The sequence below is a fragment of the Erinaceus europaeus genome, chromosome 14 (genome assembly GCF_950295315.1).
Source record: "Erinaceus europaeus chromosome 14, mEriEur2.1, whole genome shotgun sequence".
Taxonomy (NCBI): Eukaryota; Metazoa; Chordata; class Mammalia; order Eulipotyphla; family Erinaceidae; genus Erinaceus; species Erinaceus europaeus.
The window spans coordinates 73322095-73349880 of NC_080175.1; positions in this window are offsets into that span (position 1 = coordinate 73322095).

Sequence of the window (27786 nt, forward strand, 5' to 3'; positions counted from 1 at the left end):
TTGAATTTAGAGATTTCTTTGCATATCTTGGATTACGGCAGGGAGAAAATACCTAGGATGTATAAGAAACAAAAAGATGGGGGGTGGGAGTGGGCGGGAGGGATGGGTCACAGTCCTTTGGTGGTGGGAATGGTGTTTATGTACACTCCTAGCAAAATGTAGACATATAAATCAGTAGCTAATTAATATGAGAGGGGGAAATCAATTGTATGTCTCAAAGTTTCTCAAAACACAAACTGAATCTTTTTAGTATATAGGCTGTGTATTTGACATGCGAACTCTCTCAAAAGCCTAGACCAAGTAGATCAGAAGCATCTAATAGCACAGCTATATACAAGATACTGGGTACTGTCCAGCAAACTATAACAAAGGGACTTTTCAAAGTTAACCCAATTAACAAATAATGTGATGATAATATTAACTATTGATTGTCTTTTTGAACCCTAAGACAGCAGGAACCTCACATCTTCACTATAGAGCCCCTACTTCCCCCAGTCCTGGAACCCTTGGATAGGGCCCACTTTCCCGTATGCATCTCCCAATCCAAACCAAATAACATTGCATCTGCCAATCACAACCTAACCAAAGCAACGATTGCTACCTCAACATGCTTCACCTCAGAATGTATCCAGAGACTTCACGTGTGGAATGACAACCCTTCAGCTTCATTACTCGGGTGAGACCTTTCCTTTAATAGTACACTCTAATTTCATCTCAGGTAGTTCACTTTCTAACAAAGTCCCATAACCTAGATATACACCAGTTTCTGTGAGAGAGAGCTTATGTGCACACGTATCCATAAACTACTGCAAAATATATACCTGAAAGCAGGACTACACTAGAGTTTGCAGTGAGTACCTCCCTAACACTTCCTCTCCACTATTCCAAGCTTGGGATCCATGATTGCTCAACAAATTGTTTGGCTTCATATGTTAACTCTCTTTTCAATCACCAGGTTCCAGATGCCACCAGGATGCTGGCTAGGCTTCCCTGGATTGAAGACCCCACCAATGTGTCCTGGAGCTAAGCTTCCCCAAAGACACACCTTACAAGGGAAAGAGAGAGGCAGACTGGGGGTATGGACCGACCAGTCAACGCCCATGTTCAGCGGGGAAGCAATTACAGAAGCCAGACCTTCTATCTTCTGCAACCCTCAACGACCCTGGGTCCATGCTCCCAGAGGGATAGAGAATGGGAAGGCTACCATGGGAGGGGATGGGTTATGGGGATTGGGTGTTGGGAATTGTGTGGAGTTGTACCCCTCCTACCTTATGCTTTTGTTCACTAATCCTTTCTTAAATAAAAAATTAAAAAAAAAAAAAGAAACAAAAAGATAAGTTTGGACCTTGGATTAGTTTGTTTTATATAAACATTGGGTTCCAGGTAGAGTTGTGGAGGATTGGTTTAGTTAACAATTTCTGAGCAGCTATTATAAAGTTAGTGTAACAGGATATATTTATAAATTTGAGTTAATGTGAAAGACATTTAGCACTAAAAAACTGCCTGTGCGCTGATAGTAACACAGGAATTTTGAAGGTAATAAACCACTTGTGGAGTTGGGTGGGTGGGTGCATGGGAAGTGAAGAGATGAATCAAGCAGTTAAAGTGAGGAAAAGACACAGAATGATCAGGAGCAAACTCACGTGACGTTTAAAGGAGCTTGACCACATTTGGTAGCACATGGAAGCCACTGCATTGGGAAAGCTTATATGCTTTTTGAATGTATTTCAAGATATTTAAGAAGCCATGATGATCGATGAGGTGATACTGTGAGTGTGAGGTCATTATGCCATTCATTTAAAAAGTCAACAAAAATATCAGCAGATAGCTCACCTAATCAGATGCATACTTTCCTAACTGTAAGACTCTGGGTTCAAGCCCTGACACTCTATGGGGGTGTCAAGATTCTAGGGAAAGTTCATTGGGTAGTGGAGTGGTGCTATAGTGTATCTTTTTCTTTATCTAACAGAAATACAAAATTGGCCCATGAATGGTGGAATTTTGCTTGCATGTGATTCTGTTACTACATGGCTAGATGATATATGTATATATGAAAAGCAGAAAGTTAACAAATATTACATACTCCTTGAAAGCAAGTCTGAAAATAGTGGAAATATAAACCCCAAGTCTTTCTCACTTATGGCTCTTATCCATAATCTCACTAGGACAAAGGTGTTCTGCACATATTTATGTTATGAAGTGTGCTGCAGTATCATGGCATGTTTTGCCCAATGTTCCCAACTCCAACTTCTGCCTTGAGTTTCAATGAAAATATGACCTCAGCTAGCTCCAACCTTTTTGTAATTCCATCATGGAGGCCAATATTTTCTTCTCTGTGCAAGAAAGAATGGGGCTTAGATCTCTAGCCCTAGACTTCTCCATAAATTACTTAGCATGGGTGAGTTTTTCCAGTCTCTGAAGAAAAATGCTACCATTTTACCAACACTTACTGGCACCTTGAAAGCATCAGATTGAAATAAAATGGTTAGTTACACTTTAAAAATGCAGAAGCATCCACAGCATCAATATTCATCTCACAAAATCTATCTGTCAATAATGTAGCATAAAAAATAAAGTTATTGCAAAAGAAGATGTTGTTACCAGAGGGGATCAATACCTTCTGTTTGGGAAATCCACACTGTGACTTCACCTCATCATTTATAATGTATTAGCTAAAAGGTCTAAACCATCTCAATCAGGAGATATGTCTTGAATTCACTGACTGAAGATTTGAAGTAATGTAAGTAAAGGGCAACATTTATTTACTATCTTCTGTGTACTTGTAGTCTCCTTACCACACTTTAATTTATATCTGTAACATCACTGGGATGTGAGGATGTCCCCAGTATCATCTTACAGAGAGTAAAATTTCAGAAACTCTTCTGAATGTCAACGCTGTTCAGAAGGTGTTTCCTGGGGCCTCCATGTCAGGTTGGCACACCCTCTTGTGGCTCATTCATTTTTATAGTGCTAGGCTTTTCGAAGTTACACTCATTGTGCTTCACTACTGTTTTTTTATTCCACCTTTCACTCTCTGTGAAAATAGCTGGTGGTATCCAAAGAAGGCTGATCAACTCCCATAGTTCTAAATATCATGGTGGTTGGAAAAATGGACACAGGCTTGAAATCAGGGAGAAACAAAAGTGGATATAGGATATATAATGAAGGATATAGGTTGTTTTTGATAAATCTGAGTGCTCAGAAAGAGATATACATTGAAAGAATTAAACTGAATAAATCTATGCCAGGATGGTTCTATCTTAGCACTTACCAGCCCTTTATATTTTAGGTCAATTTGTTCAGCTAAATAAAACTTACAGAGAAACATCTTTATAACACTATAAAGATTTGTAAAAACAAACATTACAAAAGTTGCTTGCTTCCATTCATATGTAAAAATACCCTTAATCTTTCACATATATTCAGAGAAAAAGAGAGAGGATAGGGAGAGAGATGAAGAAGGAACAAGAAGGAACCAGTTCATGAACTAAAGATCCTAAAGTATACATATACATACACTCACGAGCATATCTTTTTCAAACATACTTCTGAAGACCTAGCGATATTCCATCAGTTAAGCAATTAATATAATAATTATCTTATTTGGGGTTACTTACACCATTTCAACATTTTTGTTGTCATCCAACTTTACCATTCTTTTAGATAGAGCAACTTTCAGATAGAACAAGATAGAAACTGCTTTTGGTATCAGAGTGATGTTGGCTTCATAGAAGAAGGTGGAAGGGAGTGTTCCTGTTTCTTCAATCTTACAGAAAAGCTGTAGAAGTATGGGTACTAACTGTTTCCTGAAGGTTTTGTAGAATTCGTTTGTGAAGCCATCTGGTCCAGGACTTTTGTTGTTGGGGAGATTCTTAATAGTGGTTTTGATTTCTTTGTCTATGATTGGTGCATTTAGGTTTTTTAGTTCTTCTTGGTTCAGTTTTGGAAGGGCATATGCTTCTAGGAATTGTTCCATTTCTTCCAGATTCTCTACCTTGGTGGCATATAGTTCTTCATAGAAGTTTCGCAGGATTCTCTGGATTACTGTGGTGTCAGTTGTGATATCTCCTCTATCGTTTACAATTCTATTAATTTGAATCTTCTCTTTTTTTTTGTTTAGTGAGTCTGGCTAGGGGTTTGTCAATTTTGTTTAATCTTTCAAAGAACCAACATTTGGCTTCATTGACCTTCTGTATGGTTCTCTTATTTTCGATGTTGTTTATTTCTGCTCTAATTTTAGTGATTTCTGTCCTTCTGGTTGCTTTAGGGTTCCTTTGTTCCTCTTCCTCTAAGTCCTTGAGGTGTGCAGTAAGGTCATTTATTGAGCTTTTCCTTGTTTAATATGTGATTGTATGGCTTTGAGTTTCCCTGTCAGTACTGCCTTAGCTGTGTCCTAAATATTTTGATAGCTTGTGTCTTCATTTTCATATGTTTCCAGGAACATTTGAATTTCTTGCTTGAGTGACTCTCTGACCCAGTGGTTCTTAAGCAGTATGTTGTTTAGTTTCCAAATTATGTATCTTTTAATTAATATGAGATGGGGGAAATTGATTCTATATCTAACAAAGGACTTTTCAAAGTTAACCCAATTACAAATAATGTGATGTTAACAATAACTATCCATTGTCTTCTTGAACCCTAAGACAGCAAGAACCTCACATTTCCACTATAGAGCCTAAACTATAGATCCTAGGGTAGGGCCCACTTTCCCGCATGCTTCTCCCAATTCTTATCAAATAATATTGCATCCGCTGATCACAACCTAATCAACACAAGTGCCACCTCAACATGCTTCAACTCAGACTGTGTCCAGACTTCAGGTGTGGAATGACAACCCTTCATCTTCATTACACGGGTGAGACCTTTCCTTTCATAGTATTCTCTAATTCCATCCCAGGTGGTTCACTTCCTAACAAAGTCCCAAATCCTTGATATACACCAGGTTCCATAGAGCATATGTTCACACGTATCCATAAACTAGGTCAAAATATATATCTGAAAGCAATAGTACACTAGAGTTTGCAGTTAGTACCCCACCCCCAACAATTCATCTCCAGTATTCCAACCTTTGGGTGCACGATTCTTGAACAATTTGTTTGGCTTTGTATGTTAACTCTCTTTTCAGCCACCAGGTTCCAGATGCCATCAGGATGCCAGCCAAGCTTCCCTGGACTGAAGACCCCACCAATATGTCCTGGAGCTCTGCTTCCTCAGAGACCCACCATACTAGGGAAAGAGAGAGGCAGACTGGGAGTATGGACCGACCAGTCAACGCCCATGTTCAGCAGGGAAGCAATTACAGAAGCCAGACCTTCTACCTTCTGCAACCCACAATGACCCTGGGTCCATGCTCCCAGAGGGATAGAGAATGGGAAAGCTATCAGGGGAGGGGATGGGATATGGAGATTGGGTGACGGGAATTGTGTGGAGATGTAGCCCCCCATCCTATGATTTTGTTAATGTCTCCTTTCTTAAATAAAGATAAATAAATAAATATAAAGAAACAAAAAACAACAAGATAGAAACACACAGAGAGGAGAAAAGCACTGAAGCTTCTCCCAATGAAGTGGAGACTGGATTTGAACCTGGGTCAAATCTATGGCAAAATAGCCATCTTCCCAGGTAAGCTATTTTACCTATTTCAGATTTTTTGTTCCTATTATGAATACTCTTTCAATTGCATATGTATCCTTTTCAACACTTTGAATTCTTCTATTAAAATTCAAGGAATTTGACTACAGCTCTTAATATATGGTATCATTTTCTAACAATTACTAGGTCAGGAGCATTTAATGTACATATTATTTTAAAAAATGACAAGTGTGAAAACTATTACATTTCGTTTTTATAAATATTGTAGCTAAATGTTGTCTACATGTATAGTAACAATTATCTCTTTTGTAAATTTTATTTGCATTGTGTTAAGTTGCTTTCTTTGAAAAACAAATACATAATATTCAATTATTTCCCATGTCAGCTAGACCAGTTTATATACCCATTTTACAAGTAAAATTTGTAACAGTGAATCAATTACATCAAGACTATGAAGAGCAGTCTGATTTTAAATAGTAAAAATTGATTTAAAAAATAGTATCACATATCCATTAAACATAATAGAGAGATTGCATATTTTTTAAAATTTTTCTTTATAAAATGGAAACACTGACAAGACCATAGAATAAGAGGGGTACAATTCCATACAATTCTCACCACCAGAACTCCATATCCCATCTCCTCCCCTGAGAGCTTTCCTATTCTTTTTTATGTTAGGATTTTATACAGTAGTGAAGATGAATGAGACAGATCTTCACACATCACCATAATACATAAATATCATGCAAATCAGGAGAAAAATTATATATAAAAACATGACCTTGTTTATACAAAGTTCATATACAACTAAACAGTAAACAAATAAATATGTGTGTGTGAGGGAAGGAGAACTGTATTATATTATATGCATTATTTATTATAAAGAAAAGTATATTATAAGTTATAGAGGAAAGCAAGACACAGAACATTAGGTTTAGAATCCTGCTTCCCAACCCTGGCTACACATTAAAAATAAGCAGGGAGTTTCAAAAAAAAATGTCTAGGACTTAGCCAAAACAATTAAATGGAATCATTTTATTCAATGGTTTAGCTGAGACTTACAGTAAACGAACACTTAGTGCATCATGGAGGATATTAGGGTCATCCTTTCTCAGTACCTAAAGGTCTTTGTTTCAGTAATTATTCCCTCCTTCTCCTGCAGTACTGATTTTTTCCTCAGTGGTAGATTATTCTCTTTGGCATATGCACATGCCTTAATATTAGCTATGTTAAAGGAAGTAATAAAGAAATTAAAAATATTCCCTTGGCAATGTGTCTTCCTGTTCCATCTATAGTACTAGCCTAGTTTTTTTTTTTCTCTGTGTTTATAGTCATTGTCCTGAAGATAATTTACACTTCCTCTTTCAATCTTATTTCCATGTCCTCTTAGCCTATTTTAATAGGACTTGTAGCCCCAGAACAGCTCCCCAACAGCTTTCATTAAGTTTAGCTGTAGTGACCTCTGTTCTACCAGATAGCTAGTGGTGATTCTACCACCAACTACCACCCTACTCCCTCAGCTTGTTTCTTTTAAAGTAATAACTAGATTTTGCATTTCACACATTAAAATAATATGGCCACGGTCTAATGCTTGAACTCCTCACCATGGGCTAAGTGGACACATGAGATTTAAGAATTCCCAATGCCTCTGATGCCATTTCTTCCCATCCTCACCAAAAATTGTGAAACCTCACACCTGTATCTCTTCAGTCATCTTGAGGAAATATCTGGCACTTCTAGTCTTCATTTAATCTAAACATCAGCTGATTCTGATGCCTAGAATGCTTTCATCCTAGATATCTGTTCAGTTGATCCCTTCCTATCAGTAATTCGGCTATCAGCTGATGTCCTACCTCTTCAAAGGACCTTCCCTCATCATTCCATTTTTCAGAGTGTCCCAGCCCATCTTCAGACTCACACTATCTCAATTCCTCATCATACTCACCTGTTTTCTATTTCAATTCACATATTTCTATTTACATGTCTTAAAAAATCACAACAAAGATAAATAACATTTTAGACTGAGAAAAAACATGGCATTCTTCAGAGAGTAAAAGCAATAGAGGTGAGAGGTAAGAGTAGAGAAGTTAAGCCAATAATAAAGACTGGCATTAGAATTCTGGGGATGGGTACAGTGAGGCATACATACTGATAGAGGTATGATGGTATACTCCCAAAGATAATGTGCATTGTAAATTAAGGTGCATCAATATAATTTCATGTAGAAAATAAAAATTAAAGTGCCTAATATAGAATAAATTTCAATAAAAATAAAATATAAATGCATAAGCTCAATTAACTTATATGCATATAGTCTCTTACTGACCTCATTAGAATATAAATTTCAAAAATAGAGACTTTAATCTTCACTTTGACTGTATCTGAAATATATAGAGCAGTGTCTGACAATTGATAGGATCACAGTAAATAGTTGGAGTGGATAATTAAATAATAAATCACACCAAAATTTCTACTTTCTTTATGCTTCTGTATGACTTTGTTGAAGAGCATTGATATGCAGAATTGCTCTCAGGAGTCTACATTTCTACATACCTATAAGACAGTATCAGCACATTTTCTCTTTCACCATTCCTGCTCCACCATAGGGACTTAGAGCCCGAGTCTTCACTTAGTGTTCCTCCCTCAACTTTGAGTCCTCAAATGTGTTCGAACAGACTATAGTCAATTAAGGACTCACCCTGTATTGTCCTTTGACTTTTTTTTAGAGCCCATCTATGAGAGCATCCTAACCTTGTCCTCTTAACATTTATTTTGCTCAGTTTCATCCATGTTATTGCAAAGAAGATTTCATAGTTTCTTATAGCTGCATAGTATTCCATTGTGCATATAAACCACACTTCCTTATCCACCTATTTGTAGTTGGGCACTTGGGTTGATTCCACTTGTTGGTTATTACAGATAGAGATGCCAGGAACATTAGTATGTGTAGATCTCTTCAGTTAAGTACTTTTGTGTCTTTATTGTACTATTTGAGTTTTGTATCTTATGCTTGTGATGAGTACATTTTTCTTTTCTGCTACATTCACAATTTCTTTTTCATAAGTTGGTCCTGACTGTCTAATTGTAGGAGTATTAAATGCATGAGAAGATGCCCATTTCAAATTCAGATACTAACCAGCCATGATAATAGAATTTTAGAAATTTTTGATAAAAACTTAAGTCTTACACATGGTTTTCAGTATAGGAAGAAAAAATATGACATATTGAATGTGTTGTCCTCAAATTCATTCACAGTGATAAAATGATTATTAGTAAACTGGAAGTAAACATCATAGTGTCATTAAAAAATGATTTTTGTTCTTGTTATTTATTAGTTGTTCAGCTTCTCGTATCTTTCAAGTCACATGGGGATAAAGTAGTTGCATATGCATTGGAACTTATATTAATAGATCATTCCATAAAATGGTAGAGATAGAGCATAATTCCTAAAATTAATTAGCTGGGTTAGTGGTAATTAGCTGGCTCCCTCCCATGGTACTCCTTCATAATAAAATCACCACTGAAGAAAGATTCATACTGTGATTTCTCCCACCTTTGATGCTGTACCTCTGAACTCTAAATACACCTGTCTTTATAGTCCTCCACTCTATTTCTTACCAACAGCCCTACCTATGTGTTTTCCAGCACATTGGGGCTTCCAGATGTTTGTCATCAACTTGTCACCGATACTCCTCTCACACTTCCCTGTTGTCCCCAAATGTTACTTCTTCTCTCACCATCGTGACTTGTGTATACTCTGCATAAATTCAGCCTTTTAGCATCTCTGAGATGTGAAAATAGAGGCAGATCCTCAGAATCATCTTCCTCTCTCTCCCAACTGACTTCTCAGCCTTTGTCAGTGTACACCAACCCTTTGAACGAGAGCTGGGGAGGTTAATATTGACAAAAGAACCAGATGGCCTGGAGACACTGTGAGATATTTCACTACATGTAATTCTGTGCTCAATCAAAATCTTAATTAACAGCATTGTTCTTATTTATTATATACTCGTCATTATGCAGTGTTATGCTGATGATGAATTATACATGTGCAGTTCTTTAGGTGAACAGTTCACTTGAACATAACTTGAGGAAAATGAAGAATGTTATTTTAAAATATAAAAGTATCTAATTTAAATGTTACAAAAATGAATTAAATGGCAATTTTACGTGGTTCTGAAGAGAAAGAATTTACACCTACACTGTAAATTATAAAGCAAGCTGCAGTGTTCTTAGCACCCACTTCATGCTGTTACTGTTAAGAATTCACAGAAAATACTGCTTAGAATGCAGTAGTGTTTGATTTATATATAGTACATTCTAAAGTATTTTATAATACCACATAAATATTAAAATAAAACTTTATATATACATTTAAATCATGGAAAATGTTGTTACAAATGTTTAAATTGAGATTTTATTTTTTCTGATAGTTTCTTTCAAATACTAATATGGAATTTCTGTCCCTAGTACCTATAAAGAGTATTCAGAGGGAGCATTTATGGTTTAAACCCCTTTGTTTGGCTCTATATGTTAACCCTTTTTTCAGCCACTAGGTTCCAGATGCTGACATGATGTCAACCGGACCTCTCTGGGCAGATGGACCCACCAATGTGTCCTGGAGCCCTGATTCCCCAGAGTCCCACACCACTAGGGAAAGAGAAAGAGACAGGCTGGGAGTATGGATCCACCTCCCAATGCCCATTTTCAGTGGGGAAGCAATTACAGAAGCCAAACCTTTCACTTTCTGCACCCCATAATGACCCTGGGTCCATATTCCCAGTTGGGTAAAGATTAGGAAAGCTGTCAGGGAGGTGATGGGATACAGAGTTCTGGTGGTGGGGATTATGTAGAGTTGTACCCCTCTTATCCTATGGTTCTTGTTAGTGTTTCCTTTTTATAAATAAAAATAAAAGAAAAAATAAATAAACTCCTTTTTGCGGGTGACTGAATGCAAAGTATCAAAAGTAAAAATGTCAACCTTGAATAATGTATCTGTGATCTTTGCAAAAAACAGACCATTAAGCAAAATTTTATTATAGTGCTATGAAATTAAAAGTATGACTGCATCAAATTAAAAAAGAATTACATTGCCCTTGCTCCTTTGCATTTTAAATAAATTTGGACAGGACACTGTCTTATTCCTGTATCACTGGGAAAGGGTCATTTCTCTGTAAGCTTCCTCCATTTCTCCTGGTCCATACCTTTGTCCACATGACTATGTCTGCTTCTCTTTCAAGGCCATGAACAATGAGACCCAGTGTCCACTGCAATTAATGCTTTCCTGGACTTAACCTTTGAAAATTCCCTCTCTGCTTCTTTCTCTCTTCAGGGATTGCATCATATTCATCCTGATATTAAATTTATCATGACAGAATTTTCATATGTAAGTGCTCCCTGAAAGTTTGGATTAAATTATGTTGATTTGATTAACTTTAACTATCAACAAATTGTCTGAGCATTTTAATCCTATATCTTAATTGCTGAATTTTTGCAACAAATTAAGTAACAATATTAATAGAGTGTCTTTTATTTTTAAGATACTAATACTTGTGGGAAAAGCAAGATATCAAGTAAATATGAAATCTATAGTCATGATAAGAAAAACTTGAAAGCATAATGAACTTAGTGTTAAGTAATTCTGTCCCAGGACTGAGGATTATATATGTCATCAAAGCAGTGGTTGAATCACATGATATCTTTTAAAGATGATTGATGAATTATTCTTTCAGTATCATTATTGACTCAGATTATTGTATATTGAATGTGCATCAAATCATCACAGTAATTATTCAACTAATTCTTAAATGTCCTCAGTTGGCAGATGGAGACATAGTGGCTCCTGAATATTTTTGACTTGATCTCAGTTGATGTCTTGTTTTCATTTTAACATTATTGTGATATGGTGATTTAGAATATGAAATGTATGCATGCTTATTTATTCCATTTCTGCCATAGATTTCTTAAAACTCTTGGGATTTTTGACAACTCAAAAACATCACAATTACTCTCTCAACTGCTTTTAAAATAAATGACGACATGCACTGAACTATCAACCTGCTTCATTCAATCTGCATGACGTAACATTTCACTAAATAGAAGCAAAAATCACGTTATTCCAAGTGCTTTTAAAATTTCTGGTAAGAGACCAGTAGATAGCTCATCTGGAGGAACACACACACACACACACACACACACACACACACACACACACACACACACACACACACCCTACCATGCAGGAGGACCTGGTTTTGAGCTCTGGCTCCACAAGGAAGCACCATGAATACCAAAAGAGTTTCATGGATGGTGGAGGGGTGCTGTGGCATCTTGTCTTCACTTCTCTCTTCTTCTCTCTCTTTCTCTCGTTCTCTCTCCCTCTCTTCCTCTCCCTCTCCCTCTCTCTCTCTCTCTCACTCACTTCCTCTCCCTATCTCTTTCCCTTTTTCCATTTCTCTCTCTGTGTCTGTCTCTTAATAAAATAAAATAACAAGTGGATTCTCAGTATTATTGTAACCATATGTGAGATAGGAGTTAATCCTTTCATTCTCCTCTGCTAATCAAAGAAGAATGATAATATAGTTAGTAGACAGACTACAGTACAAGTCAGAATATATACTGCATTGTTGAGGAGCCAAGGATTTACACATGCATGGCTTCATCGTTCTGGGATTTTTTTTTTTCATTCAGATAGAGAGACAGAGATAGGGACAGGGAGAAAAAGGAGACACCAGACCATTCAAGTTTCCTCTAGTGTGAAGTCATAGCACATCCTATGTGATGTCAACTCTTTAACCCGAATGACGTCATGTCCAAGGCAAGGTACAGACTTTACCTAGTGATCCTTCTCTCTCTCTCTCTCTCTAATGTTCTCTCTATATTTTATCAAAATTAGAAAAATTATTGCCATCTAAAATGTATTCTCTAATCACTTTAAAATTAAAATATGGGTTTATAGGACATTAACAACTACTTGGAGACTAATTTTTTTTTACATAACCCTTAAGTCAATAAGAGATGAAACAGAATATGAAAAAGTGCTTTGATCTAAATGGAAGTGAATGTACAATATATAAACATTTGTGGATTGTGACTAAAATTATGTATAAAGTGGAAATTTTAACATGAAACACTCCTTGAAGGTAAAGAATGAGTCATAAATAATGCTTTAAGCTTTCATCTTAAGAATCTAGAAAATTAGAGCAAATGAAGCATAAAGTAAATAGAAGAAATAAACATAAAGATCAAAGTGGAAATCAATGAAATAAAAAAATAATAGCCAAAATCAATAAACTTAAAAGTTGACCATTGAGAAGGTAAGTAAAATTGACAAGACACTAGTCAGATTGATCACGAATAAGCAAGAAAATATGAAAGGTAATTTTTTATGCTTTTATTTTGTTTACTATATTTTGCTAGGACAAAACAAAGAAAAAATCTATTAGAAAGAAGTGTTTTGCAAATGCACATCATAATGCATTGATATGATGGAATATTATCAAGCTATTTAAATAAACAAAACATTTTAATAGAGAAATATACATTGTTCCCTGAAGGCATGGGCTAGGCTAGAAGCATGAACCCTGGTTCTTATGTATGATAATATCTGTTGTACTGGTTGCACGATTGCTCCATGGCTCACCTCCCTGATATAAAGGGGGGGAAAAGTATTGCCATCCATTTGATAGGTTTTCGTCCCTTTCTGCTTTGGTTAAATAATTTTTCTGAAAACATACTTTCATTACTTGAAACGATAAAAGAAGACTGTTGAAAATCCCCCCCAAATTATATTACTGATAGTCTTAATAATTGTTAGCTCAGTGCTGGTCATGGTTTCTAGATTCTCTGACTCAAAGATCCTTTACTTCTCCCTTGTCAAGCCTCAAATTAATAATTCAATTGTGAAAAAATAATGCTGACTGTCTACTGTGTTTGTCACTATTGTAGGAACTGGCTGTATCACAGCGAACAAGACAGAGCTAAGTCAGACACGCTCACTTTAACATGAAAGTGCAGTGCACAAGCCCAAAACGCATATGCAAGCTCAACAACTTAGTGAGCAGTCATGATGACAGTGAGGCGTAACTTTTCTCACCTGACTGAATCAACTAGGGAAACTAAGAACAAAATGAGAAAGAGTTCCCATAGGTAGCACCAGCCTCTGCTTTGCTTCTATGTCTGACAAACCCTCTGCAAGTGGCATATTCTAGTTTTAGAAACATTCAGGCATTTAATCTCATCTCAGTCAAATGCTATAGGCCTCAGAGACACTAGGCAATTTTGCATATTTCTGCTCTGTTCTGCTTTAATCTCTCGGGCTTAACTCCCAGTCATTCTAATTCTCATTTCCAAGGTCTTGAGGGCATCATTTTATTGCCTCCTGTATTCACAACCTTCAGAAAGTGTTTGAGCAGCTTCTATTCCTTTGTAAAACCAGGCCCTCACATTAGTCTCTTTAAGAAAATAGTCCTTAAATATGCCACTTAATATATCCTTTAATTCCTCTAGTATGACTCTCTGTATCCAGTGACATGGCTATGATGTTTCATTGCTATCAGTCTTGTTAAGAGCTATTACTGATGATTAGTAGAGTTGATATTGCTTCTATGGTAGCTGTTTTTTGCCTATAGAAATAGGTAGGATTTGGGAAGCAGTCATGAAATGAGATCTGAATACTCCCAAATCTCTTATGATTACCATTAGAACTTTATTGAGTGTCAGAATATAAATGTGCTTTGGGCAAAAAAGCCAATTAAGAAGTAAAAGAGAAAATGAAATTATTTTTATTATGAGTAACTGAATAGATGTTTTCTCATTTTATTTTTAAAAAATATTCTTATTGAAGTGTACTATCAATCCAGAAGACTTGGAAGGTTCATCAGGTTTAGCCTCCTGCCTCTACCATGTCTATGTACAAGTACTTATTTTGTGAGATTTTTAAAGACGGATTTAGAATATTCCTGGATATTGCTTTCAAGGTCAATTTCCTGTGTAGTCCTTAGGTCTAACCTTTTGCTTCAGTTCTGCTCTCTTCCTAGTAGTACCTATGCACTGAGACAGTGTGAGTGTTCCTTTTGGGCGCTCTCTTTTGTTTGTAACATTAACTGATCTTTTATTTCTATCTAAATTTATTTTCTCTCCCCATCAGCACTTGGGTTACTCTGGGTTCCTATAAATTATAGGGACTAGCAATGGGGGAAAATTCATCTAAGAGAAGATAGCTGGAATAGGGAACAGTAGAAGATTGACATCCTGACCACCACCAAGTTCCACCTAGAGAAGAAGAGAGAACACCAGAGGAAGTAATAATATATCTAGCCATAGGGAAGAAAGAAAGAAAGAAAGAACAGAAGGAATAAAAAGAAAAAGATGGGAGCCTTAGGAAGTCTAGGCAAGAGCCAAGCTTGGTCAACTAACTTCCATTTTGCCTGAATGACCCCTATTTATCTCTAAATGTGCATTTTCATTTTCCTAAAAAGGTATAATTCTTAATCATGGTCTTGTCTCCCTGATTATCTGTGAAACACCATGTGGTAAAAGAGACATGATGTGGGAGACACCTCAATCTTAAACCCCTGCAACACTACCTTTATTCTTATTTATTTATTTATTTAAGAAAGGATTAATTAACAAAAAGGAGGGGTACAACTCCACACAATTCCCACCACCCAATCTCCATTTCCCACCCCCTCCCCTGATAGCTTTCCCATTCTCCATCCCTCTGGGAGCATGGACCCAGGGTCATTGAGGGTTGCAGAAGGTAGAAGGTCTGGCTTCTGTAATTGCTTCCCCGCTGAACATGGGCGTTGACTGGTCGGTCCATACTCCCAGTCTGCCTCTCTCTTTCCCTAGTAGGATGTGTCTCTGGGGAAGCAGAGCTCCAGGACACATTGGTGGGGTCTTCAATCCAGGGAAGCTTGGCCAGCATCCTGATGGCATCTGGAACCTGGTGACTGAAAAAAGAGTTAACATACGAAGCCAAACAAATTGTTGAGCAATCATGGACCCAAAGCTTGGAATAGTGGAGAGGAAGTGTTAGGGAGGTACTCACTGCAAACACTAGTGTACTTCTGCTTTCAGGTATATATTTTGCAGTAGTTTATAGATACGTGTGAAGATATGCTCTCTCTCACAGAAACTGGTGTATATCTAGGTTTTGGGACTTTGTTGGAAAGTGAACCACCTGAGATGAAATTAGAGTATACTATGAAAGGAAAGGTCTCACCCGAGTAATGAAGCTGAAGGATTGTCATTCCACATGTGAAGTCTCTGGACACAGTCTGAAGTGAAGCATGTTGAGGTGGCAATCGTTGCGTTGGTTAGGTTGTGATCGGCGGATGCAATATTATTTGATATGGATTGGGAGAGGCATACGGGAAAGTGGGCTGTATCCAAGGGTTCCAGGACTGGAGGAAGTAGGGGCTCTATAGTGGAGATGTGAGGTTCCTGCTGTCTTAGGGTTCAAAAAGACAATCGATAGTTAATGTTATCATCACATTATTTGGTAATTGGGTTAACTTTGAAAAGTCCTTGTGTTATGGTTTGCTCTACAGTACCCAGTATCTTGTATATAGCTGTGCTATTGGATGCTTCTGATCTACTTGGTCTAGGCTTTTGAGAGAGTCCGCATAGCAAATACACAGCATATATATTAAAAAGATTCAGTTTGTGTTTTGAAAAACTTTGAGACATACAATTGATTTCCCCCTCTCATATTAATTAACTAGTGATTTATATGTCTACATTTTGCTAGGAGTGTACATAAACACCATTCCCACCACCAAAAGACTGTGACCCATCCCTCCCACCCACTCCCACCCCCCACTGGCCCAGGAAGCTGCATGTCTACCCCTCACCACAGGGTTTTTACTTTTATTCTATGGTAAGAGAGTCATAGTGAGAACTGGAAGGAACTTAGAGTTCATTCAGCCTCTGGAGACTGAGAGTTGGAGGAAGTACAATTGCCTTAGTTCCAGGTTTCTTCTGCCAGTCATCACTCAACAAGCAAGCACTTGTTGTTTTACTGGACAATGAGGTTTATGTTATCTGTTTGGTGATGTTGTTTTAAACTGAGCTATTTATTACATTTTCATGATCCAGAAAAGTATGCTAGATGCCAAACACTGTCCTGGTAAATAAAATTTGAAGAAAGTGACTGAAAGGAAACAGTAGAGAAAATATTGGGAAAGAAGTGAGCAGTTGGAAAATGTTTCAGTAGGAAACCCTCTTTGAGGAATTTGCAATTAAAGAACAATAGGAAAGGAAGCAATTATTTTGGTTTAAGCAGTTCCAGAGGGACTACACTATGCCAAAAACTGCAGGTACAACAATATAGAAGATTGCCACTTCTGTGCTCAAGAAACTCATAGTCTTGCAGAGAAGACAAATATGTATGTCGATAATTAAATATCCAGAGGCAGATGTTAATACAGGATGTACCAACTGCTACAGGAGAACAAGGTCAGACAAAATTTCACAAGGGAATCTTGAAAAAAATATGAAGAGTGTTTTGAATTTGCAAATGCTTCATACACACAGGCCTGTGTAAACCTTCCAAATTTAGCACATGTCTGTAACACCTGCTCTTCTATGTTGCTAAGCTTGATCCCAAGTGGAAAGAGATTCTTCCCCTCTCATCAACCCCTCTGCATGTCCTCAGGAGCACAGATACAGATGCACACATGTGTCTAATAGACAAAGAGTGGTTATAATGAATATCTGGGTGTATATTGGAAAGAGAGAGACAACAGAAGTATTCTATTTTACTCAACAGAGTTCAACATAACTCAAGTTGATATAGATTTCCAATGTAGCTAGATCTGGTTTAACAAGAGTTGATAATTAAATGAACATAATTACCTGAAACTTTCTTTTCCCCTCAGTCTCCCTTGAGCATAGGCTTGATTCCCAAAGTTGTATGATAACACTCTCTTTAAAAGTCTTGAAACTACACTTTTGGTTTCTCGACCTCACTAATATGGGAGTGGGGAGGGCCATAGATTACTTCTGAGATTTCCCTGAAGGTCAGGGAATTGTTTCTTTAATTGAATATGTATTTGATTGTCTTGAATGGGTCTTTTCTGAGAGTGGAAATGGCCTTGTCTAAGTGCTGGCATAACACTGCTCTTTGCTACCTAAATAATTAGAACAATAGAGAGGGTAATAGGAAAATATTCTGACAGGATTGAGTACATGATTGCCTAGGTATCAATTTTTTTGTGTGTTTACTTTTTTTTTTATTGTTGGGGGGATTAATGGTTTACCGTAACTACAGTTGTTGATATATGTGTAAAACTTCTCAGTTTTCTGTAAAACATTCAAATTACATTACACCTAGAACAGGTGAAAGAGAAAAAGGTCTAATAGCAGCCATGTGACAGCAGTCACCTCTTTAATCTCCCAATCTCCAGCAATTAGCATCCCAAACACACAGAATCTAAGCAAGAGTAGTTTCCCAAAAGAACAAACTCCCAAAAGAGAGAATTCCCAGCTTGCTTCTTTAGTAACTTTCTACTCACATGCTATTATCATTTTTTCATCTTGTGTTGATAAGTTTTATGTTAATGGTAAAATGACTGAGGTTTGCTAATTGTGCCTGAGTAGCCCTGCCTTCCTTTGTTTATTGGCTCTGACAATGAACAAGGATAAGGAATCACACTCTAAACAGGCAGGGATCAGGGTTTGACCCAGATCCTAGTGCATAGTAACCTGTGTGTAGTATTGGGAGAGTCAGCACCCAGAGCCATAATTTAGTTTTAAATTCTATGAACATTTCATTTGTGTTTTTTAAATGGAAGAGAGAGAGAAAGAGAAAAAGAAAACATTTATATGACAATGACATTTGATATTATTTTAAATAAATTATATAGTGAAACTGTTCTGACAGTCTTTTTCCTAATGGCTGATTGACAGGGTGCACTTTTTTTTTAAAGCCCAATTTATTTTTATTTTTATTTGACAGGATAGAGTAAAATTGAAAGTGGTGGGGAGATACAGAGGGAGAGAGAGGGTGTCAGTGTTGCGCAGGGTTAAGTATACATAATTTGAAGTGCAAGGTCTCATTCAAGGACCCCAGTTTGAGCCTCCCAGCAGGGGCCAGGTGTCTTTCTTTTCTCTTTATCTTCTCCTCCTATCTTCATTTCTCTGTGTCCTGTCATATATATATATATATATATATATATATATATATATATATATATATATATATATGATATATCCTCCAGAAGCAGTGGATTTGTAGTACAGGGACCAAGCCCCAGAGATAACCCTGGAAGTAAAAGAAAAAAAAAGAGAGGAAAGAGAGAGAGAGAGAGAGAGGAGGAGGAGGAGGTGGAAGAAAGAGAGAGAGAGAGACACTTGTAGACATGCTTTACCTCTCGTGAAATGTACGCCCTGCAATGAGTAGCCCATTGTCTCAAACCTGGATCCTTACGCATATGGTGATTGATATGTGCACTTAACCTGGTGCACAGCCACCCAACCCCTAAGAGGTCCTTTTATGAGGGAAAATAGTCCTCACAGTCATGCAACTTTACAGGTTTCCTGAAGGTGAACACCTGAAAGCAGTCACCTCTTCACTGTCACAGGTGGAGGGAGTAACTCTACCATTGTGTTCCATTCTAAATGTGTTCCATTCACTGCTGTCAAGAGCAGTCACATAGTTCAGATGCTCAGAAATTATCCTTAATGCCTTGTGAGCCCAGGTTTTATAAAATGACGTGCTAAGTCTAAATTTTGTCATAAATGCCAAATTATGACATCATGCTCCCCCCAATGAAGAGTAAAATCATTACTAGATCTGCTGACACGTTTCTATCATCCCAAATCTGTGCTTACAGAGACTGCTATTGATAGTTCTCCTTTCCAGTGGGAAAACTGTCAGTGAGATATGACAGGATGCAGCTTTATTAGGCATAGCACATTCAATCATCTGCAGAAGACTTGGAACAATGTCTTGCAGATAATAGTTGTGAAGTTAGACTATTTGCTGATGAATGAGATTCTAAGACGGTGAAGAAATTGCAGTGGGGGGAATTTATTTTGCAGTCTCAGTAAAAATAATAAATATATGCATGCCTCCTATTATTTTCCTTTAGCGGACTTTGCTCCCCAAATGGTAGCTGAGATAATTGCAATTCTACAGGAGAATTTATTTCTGAAATGATTCCATTTGCCATCACATTCAGAGTTTATGTAGTCTTTGATTACGTAGAACATCCTTGATAACAGCACACTTTCTCCTTCGTCTATCATGGGACTGTGAGCTGTGTGCTGTCCAGCAAAGGATGAGCTAATGGATTTCACTGAAGAAGGACTATCTGAACCGAGTTCTTATGGTAAATTAAAATTCACTACCCAGAAAATGTGCAAGAGGAAATACAGGTAGAAATAATGACACATACAAAGTCAGAGTTATGGTAGAGAAGGGCACATTTAAAGAATGGTAAGAAGTCCCACTGTGACCGGGATACAAAGGACAGACAAGAAAGTAGAGAATGCAGGGAAGGGGGGCGGGTAGAAAGACAGAGCTAAAGAAGATAAATTGGAGACAGATTATGTTACTGCAACTAATCATGACAGCATCAATGACAACTCTCATAATTTATTTAGCACTTATTCTACTAGGGATGATAAGCACCATATATAATTTAATATCCTCAAGAGCTCTATGAAGACATTGCTATCTATTTTATGAATGAGGAAACTGAACCACAGAAAAATTACCTTCTCAAGAACACATAACTAGTCAGTGATGAAAGTATAGCTCAATCTATCTCTAGAGGATTCCACAGTCCATAAACTTAACTTCTTAGCATATTACTTTCCAATATAGGACAGGTCTCCTTCTAGTCTGTATTAACCTGCTTAAGTATTGTCTTGTAGGAATGGAAATAAATGCAAAGTTTCATGCAGGGAGAGATGTAGTATAAAAGGTAGGGTGTCAGACAAAGGGCTAAGAGAGGTAAATGTGTAAAACACACACACTCACACACACACACACAGAGAGAGAGAGAGAGAGAGGAAACCCACTATAGAATATATGGGGCTAAACCCTAGCTTTTTAGCTTAGAAAATAGCTGCATTGCAGGACTGTTCACTAAGAATACAAAATGAAGAGAAATAATGAAATTCATTTTGAGTATGCTGAGTTGGAAATTCATATCAAATTATAAAGTTTTGTTAGTATTCATACCTTTCAATTAATCTTGTCTTGATAACCCCTACTAGCCAGGACCACAAACTCAATACATCTATTTTCCAAGATCCAAACCTGGCATTAGCAGTGAAGCAAATAAAAATATCCTGAAACACTAATGTCAATTTCAGATATTCCTTAAGGGCAAAGTCATTGAGAACTTTAAATAAAACAACACCAAACAATGAACAAGATCAGGACACCAGTCTCCCTTTGACTCAGAGTCAAGTATGCTTGACAGAATAGGGAAGCAGATTCAGAATCCCTCAGCAATGTCCCTTCTCACTCCATTACCTTGCAAGTCACTCTGGGACATGGGTGAGGTAGGTCAGTGACTGACACTTTTTTTTTTCTGATCAGAGAGCTACTCAGCTGAACTTGAAACCTAGGACTTCCTGAATACAAGTCCGGTGCATCTCTACTGTGTATGTGCCTGACACTTAGTGACTGGCTAAGAATACTCAGAGCAACTTTTTTAGACTGTTGCTGTCAGAAACTAGATTGAATGCCAGCCCTAGGTATCAAAAATCAGAAATAAATATATATATTTTAAGTTTTATAAGTAATAAAAACAATACCTAGGTGGCTGGGCAGTAACACATCTGGTTGAGTACACACATTACTAGGAAGGAGGACCAGGATTCAAGCCCTATCCCCCACTTGCTGGGGGGAGTTTTACTGCTTGGTGAAGCAGTACTGCAGGTATTTCTTCTCCCTCTCTATTACGCCCTCCCATTTCAATTTATCTTTGTCCTATTAAATAAAAATAACTATTAAGAAATAGCAACTGACAGTTATAAATTTTACTGAGTACTGAAGACAGTCTCTCTCTCCCCCCTCCCTCTACACACACACACACACACACACACACACACACACACACACACACACACACACACTGCAAATGTATTCAGATAGGTAATTCTCCATTCAGCCCAGAGAGATTCTTTTTAAGGATTTATCCACTTGGAACCTACTGTGTTTTATCTCACCTATATCCCCTTTTCTTTCTACAGTAGAAGTCCTACTGAAGCAACCTGTGAATGCTGTATATTTTCCTCACTGGCTTAGACTCTGTCAGCTATTTAATATGATAATATGACTCCAATGGAACACAACCACACTGAGAGAGATAATAATAACCTATTACAAATTTATAGTAAGTGCTGCTGCTTGGCCTCTACATATATTTACCAAATTGTTCCACATGATTTTTTGTTGTTGTTGTTGTTCATTACCTGCTACGTGCTTAAGATTCCAAAGTTATAGTGTTTCTTTGCTCTCATACTAAGTAAACAATTCTTTCTCATCAGCCTTTACTCGATTCTATGGTTTCATATCTCAGAGGAGTCTTCAGTTTTATTCTTTCATGAATCCAAACAGAGAAGGGTTTGAGTTACATTAACTCCCAAAGTAATCTATATATCATCTTTTCATCACTCAAATAATTGCAATTTTAGATATTATTATTTTTGCCCGGACCTGCAAATTTAAGTGCCAGGACACTCCTAATGGGAAATTAGAAGTTATAACAAGATGTAATACCTTAGAAAAACTAGATCAAATAAGTTCTAGAAGACAAACATTGATGCCAGTCAGAGCCTTAATCAAGGCCAAGTAGCTAAATCAGTCCAAGTTATGGAGAAGCAGTCAGATCATATAAGAAAAAATCAGGAAATCAAGATCTAATGAGACATGGTAAACCAAATGCACAAGGAGACAGGCCTTGTGATCACCCCATGGGGCCTGGGGAGATAGTCTGGTGGATAGAAATGTGTCGCTTAATGCAAATGCTTAGTTTTGGTAGGTAGAAATGGATGAAGAAAGGCAAGAATTACAACTTAAAGAGAGGATACCCTGAAAAATATTTTTGCAAAAGTGGGTGTTTCAAAAAATGACCAAAATGGTAAAAGCCCAAGTTGATTTTCAATGCAAGTCAATTTCTGGCTAAGTTTATTTGTCCCTAATTAACTGTCAGAAGGGACAAATTAGTTAGAAAGTGTCATACTGATAAGTAATTAGATTTTTTTTTCTGTTATGGATATAAGGAGAGAATCAATAAGAGGATGCCATAGAAAAATAAACTTAGTAGTCAGGAAACTGCAAACCTCAAATGCATGAGGCCCCAGATGTTTTTATATTTTATATTATTGTATTTTTTTATTTATAAAAATGAAACACCGATAAAATAATAGAATAAGAGGGGTACAAATCCACACAATTCCCACCACCAGAACCCTGTATCCCATCCCCTCCCTTGATAGCTTTCTTATTCTTTAACCCTCTGGGACTATGGACCCAAGGTCATGTGGGATGCAGAAGGTCAAAGATCTGGCTTCTGTAATTGCTTCCCCACTAAACATGGGCCTTGACAGGTCAATCCATGCTCCCAGCCTGCCTCTCTCTTTCCTAGTGAGGCGGGGCTCTGGGGAAGCGGAGCTCCAGGACACATTGGTGGGGTTGTCTATCTAGGGAAGTCTGTTTGGCATCATGATAGCATCTGGAACCTGGTGGCTGAAAAAAGAGTTAACATATAAAGCCAAACAAGTTGTTGACTAATCATAAACCTAAAGGCTGGAATAGTGCAGATGAAGAGTTGGGGGGGGGGTCTCAGTTTTGCAGATAGCTAGTAGGCATATTTTAGTTAAATTCCAAAGGGCCTTGGCTATACTAGTTTTTTTGTTGTTTTTTTTCCTCTGAGCCTGAAATCTGATATGCAGTTGGATCCAAGTTATTGTGGGAGATGATGTCATGGCTGGAAAAGGGACAGAAAACTGCATCAGGGAAGAGAGTAGCTCCCAAATATGGGAAAGGGGTATAAATATTGTTGACTGTAAACCCCATTGATTTGATCTGATCTGGAACCCATATTCAGCTTAGGATCCTATGTGACCTCTGCATCTGTGTAGATCTGAGCTCACATTCTGTGGTAGTTCATGAGTAGGAACTTTCAAGCTGCCCCAATATCAGGACTCATCTTCCTCAGGTGTAGCATAGACTATGTTGTCCAGCCTCCCTTTGGAGGATGGAACATTCTCTACCATTGTTGATCCAAGTTGAGGGCAAGGTCCTATGGGGGCCCACAAAGGGTTCTATTGTGTTGTTCTTGATAGAGATGACTGGTAACAATGGAGAGAGGGATTTATTGGAGGTCTAGAAGCCCCAGATTTGATCCCCAACACTGTATAGATTAAAGTGGTTTTCTTGTCTCAGTGTGTCTGTCTCTCTTTCTAGTGAAGTAATAAATCTTTAAAATTTAAATTTAATCTGTATAGAATATAATAATAAAACACGAATCTTAAAATTATCTATTTTTAAAATATTTATTAAGTATATTCAACTACAGGCTAGGTTATGTTCTAAGTATTAAGGTGATGACAATTACTAATTATTATTAGTGGGCAAGGGAAAGACTTCAGTCTCCCGTATCACTAACTTACATGCTTGCGCTCCAGAGGCCGCAGGTTCAATCTCCTGCACCACCTTCCACTAGAGCTGAGCAGTACTCTGGCCCTTTCTTTTCCTCTTCCTCTCTCTCTCCCAACATAAATAAAAAAAAGAAATATTAAAGACAAGAGACTGTTTATTTGTTTTATTGATAATAATCAATAACTGACTAGTAGTGTCTGTTTCCACAGTTCTACTGAAGTCAAGAAAAGAAAATAAATAAATAAAGTAAATAAAGAATTTTAAGTGTTTTGAAGGTTTAAAAAGTAAGATGATAAAAAACAAAGTGAGTGGGAGTTGGGCAGTAGCGCAGCAGGTTAAGCGCAGGTGGCGCAAAGCTCAAGGACTGGTCTAAGGATCCCGGTTCACGCCCCCGGTTCCCCACCTGCAGGGGAGTCGATTCACAAGTGGTGAAGCAGGTCTGCAGGTGGCTGTCTTTCTCTCCCCCTCTCTGTCTTCCCCTCCTCTCCATTTCTCTCTGTCCTATCCAACAACGACGACATCAATAACTACAACAATGAAAAACAACAAGGGCAACAAAGGGGAAAATAAATAAATATAAATTAAAAAAAATTTAAAAAAAACAAAGTGAGTAAAGAGAATGGGGAGAGCTCCAATCAAATAATAACTACAATTTAAATAAAATATTCACTAAAGAAATTGAAGAAGGCAGCTATTCTGGTTTTTTTAAAGAATTTGGAAGAAATTGTTCCATTGCAACAACTATTCAATACAAAATACATGACTCAGAAGTTTGACTTGTATGCATGGAAATGATTAAAGGAATTAGTGTGAGTGGAGGAGAGAGAAGGTAGTAGGAGAAGAAGAAGGGAAGATAAAGATGGGAAAGGAAATTACAAGATGACAAGATTAATTACAAAATTACAAGATCATGGGATGATGTGTACTCTAAGAATCTGTAATGAGATAAAGAACCATTGGAGAATTTCAAGTGAAGGCATCATGTAGTCTATATTCCTTAAACATATTCCTGCCCATATCAGTTCCAAAAGAATGAAACTGGATTATTCTTTCACAGGATGTACAAAAGTTAACTCAAAGTGAACTAAAGTGTTAGACTCAAACTGTAAAATACATTGATGTAAACACAGGTAAAACACTCCATGATATTGCTTTTAGTGATATCTTTGGGGACTTGACTTCAAGGAGGGAAAAAATAAATAAATGGAATTGCAATAAACTTAAAAGCTTCCAAGCAGCAAAAGAAATTTCCATTAAAACTAAAAAACATCATATTAAATGGGAGATAATATTTACACACCATACAAATGAAAAGAGTCAGTATCAAAAACAGATAAAGAATTCATAAAATTTGGGATAAGTAGCATAGTAGTCATGCAAAAATCTTTCATGCATGAGGCTCTGAGGTCCAAGGTTCATTCCTTACCACCACCATAAGCCAGAGCGGAGCCGTTCTCTAGTGTCTGTCTATGTATCATTCATTAAATATTCATAAATTATAAAAATAAAAAATAATTCAGAATTTTATATAATATCTACAACAAAACTGTCTTAAATAGGGAGAAATGTTATGAATACTCTTCATGGAAGAGAAGAATAGATGACTGATAGGTTCATAACAACAACAACAAAAAGTTCATGATAAATTATTATCAGAGAACTATCAATAAGATAACATTAAGTTAGCACTTAACACCTATACGAATGACTTGTATTAAAAAAAAAACAGAAACAAGCATTGTCAAGGGTCTGGAGAAAAAAGAACTCATGCATATGTTGATGGGAATGTACATTGGCCTAGTTCCTATTGAAAACAGCATTAAGTTAAGAGCAAAAGAATTAAGTTAATATTAAAAATAGACCTAGCACATGTTGCAGCAACTCTGCTCCTAAGCATATATCCAAAGAATACAAAAACAGTGGTCCAAAAAGATAGATGTACAGCTATTTTGATTGCAGCAATATTTATAATGGGTAATAATAGTCAAGATATAAGACAAAACTAAAAGTATGATGACAGATTAAAAAGAATCTATTAGTATATAAGAATATATATGTACTCCTCAGCTATGAGACAAAATCTTGTAATTTTTTTTCAACATGTGTGGTATTGGAAACGGTGAAGAGAAGTCAGACTAAAGGAGTGAGACACATATCACTACGGAATCCTGGACTCAAATGTATGATGGCATGATAAAAACAGCAGGTGCAGAGAGGCAGCTCATCTTGTAGAACACAGATTTTCTCATGTATGAGGACCCGTGTTTGAATACCCACCAGCACCTATGAGCACCAGGTAAGGCTGTGTTCTCTTTTCTCTGTTTTTATCTTAAATGTTAAAAAGAAAAAGAAATCTCTCTCAGGAATAGTGGGCTTGCACATGTGCAAAATCTTTGCATGTCTAACAAGCAAGCAAACAAACAAAAGAAGGGAACAATACCAAACAAAAACAAACCATTAGATTCTGAGTGAAGAACTGAGGCCAAAAGGTTAGATGGTGGTGGTGGCAGCAATGGACTAAAAGGATGATGGGATTCCAGTGAACGATGGTAGAAATGTATTTTTTATCTAGTGGTGGGCACGGCCTGATATTGCATATTTTAAAGAGGTGAGAAATGGTATCTTTTAAGCATATACAGTCCTAAAAGTCATTTTTACCTAAAAACCACACAAAACCTTTGAAGGAGACTGGACCAGGAAGAGAGACCAGTTGAAAGACCTTGTTTGTTTGTGAAACACCTGTCCCAATGCAGTGAACATCACACATACTGTATTATAAAATAGTGAGCAAACATGATTTTATTTCACCCACGAGGAAGCTGGGTATAAGAAAAGTAACAGTTCAAGGTTACATACCTGATAATGTTCGCAGAACCCTAAATGCCACATGCTTAGGTGTTTTCTGCATTATGCATTTATAGATACATGAATTTAATGAATATTCCCGTGAATGCAGCAGTAAGCTAGACTACCAGGGTTTATACAGAACCGATTGCAAGAGGCTAACATCATAGATGCTTAATTGCAAACTGTGAATCATGCACCAGAGGGAATTACAAGCTGTTATGAAAATAGATGAAAATTGATTTTGATGGAGGACTCAGGATAGTAAAGACCTTGCAACAAAAATGACAAACTGACATCCAACTGAGAAGACAAAGGATTTGTTCCAGAAAAGGAGAAAGGATTTTTTTTTCAGGCTCCTCAATTGAAGCAATGGAGAGATTAAACTTTTCAGGAAAAAAAGACCAGTGCTGTGCAGAGGAGAGAGAGAGAGAGAGAGAGAGAGAGAGAGAGAGAGAGAGAGACAGAGAGATGGAGAAAGCAGGAAGAGTGTGAGCAGTGTGAAATGGTGTGGCTAGGTCCCTGCATGGCAGCTATAATGTAGAGTTTGGATTTTATCCTAAATATATTTGAGAGTTAGGGCTGTGTCTTAAATAAGAGATGGACTCATTTGGCTTGGAATTCCTGGAATCACTTTGGATTTATTGCAAGGGAGTTTGATTATTTTTGTTATTGTTGTTGCTTGTTCGTTTTTCTATCTTTAACACCATCCTCCTTTTGCCATT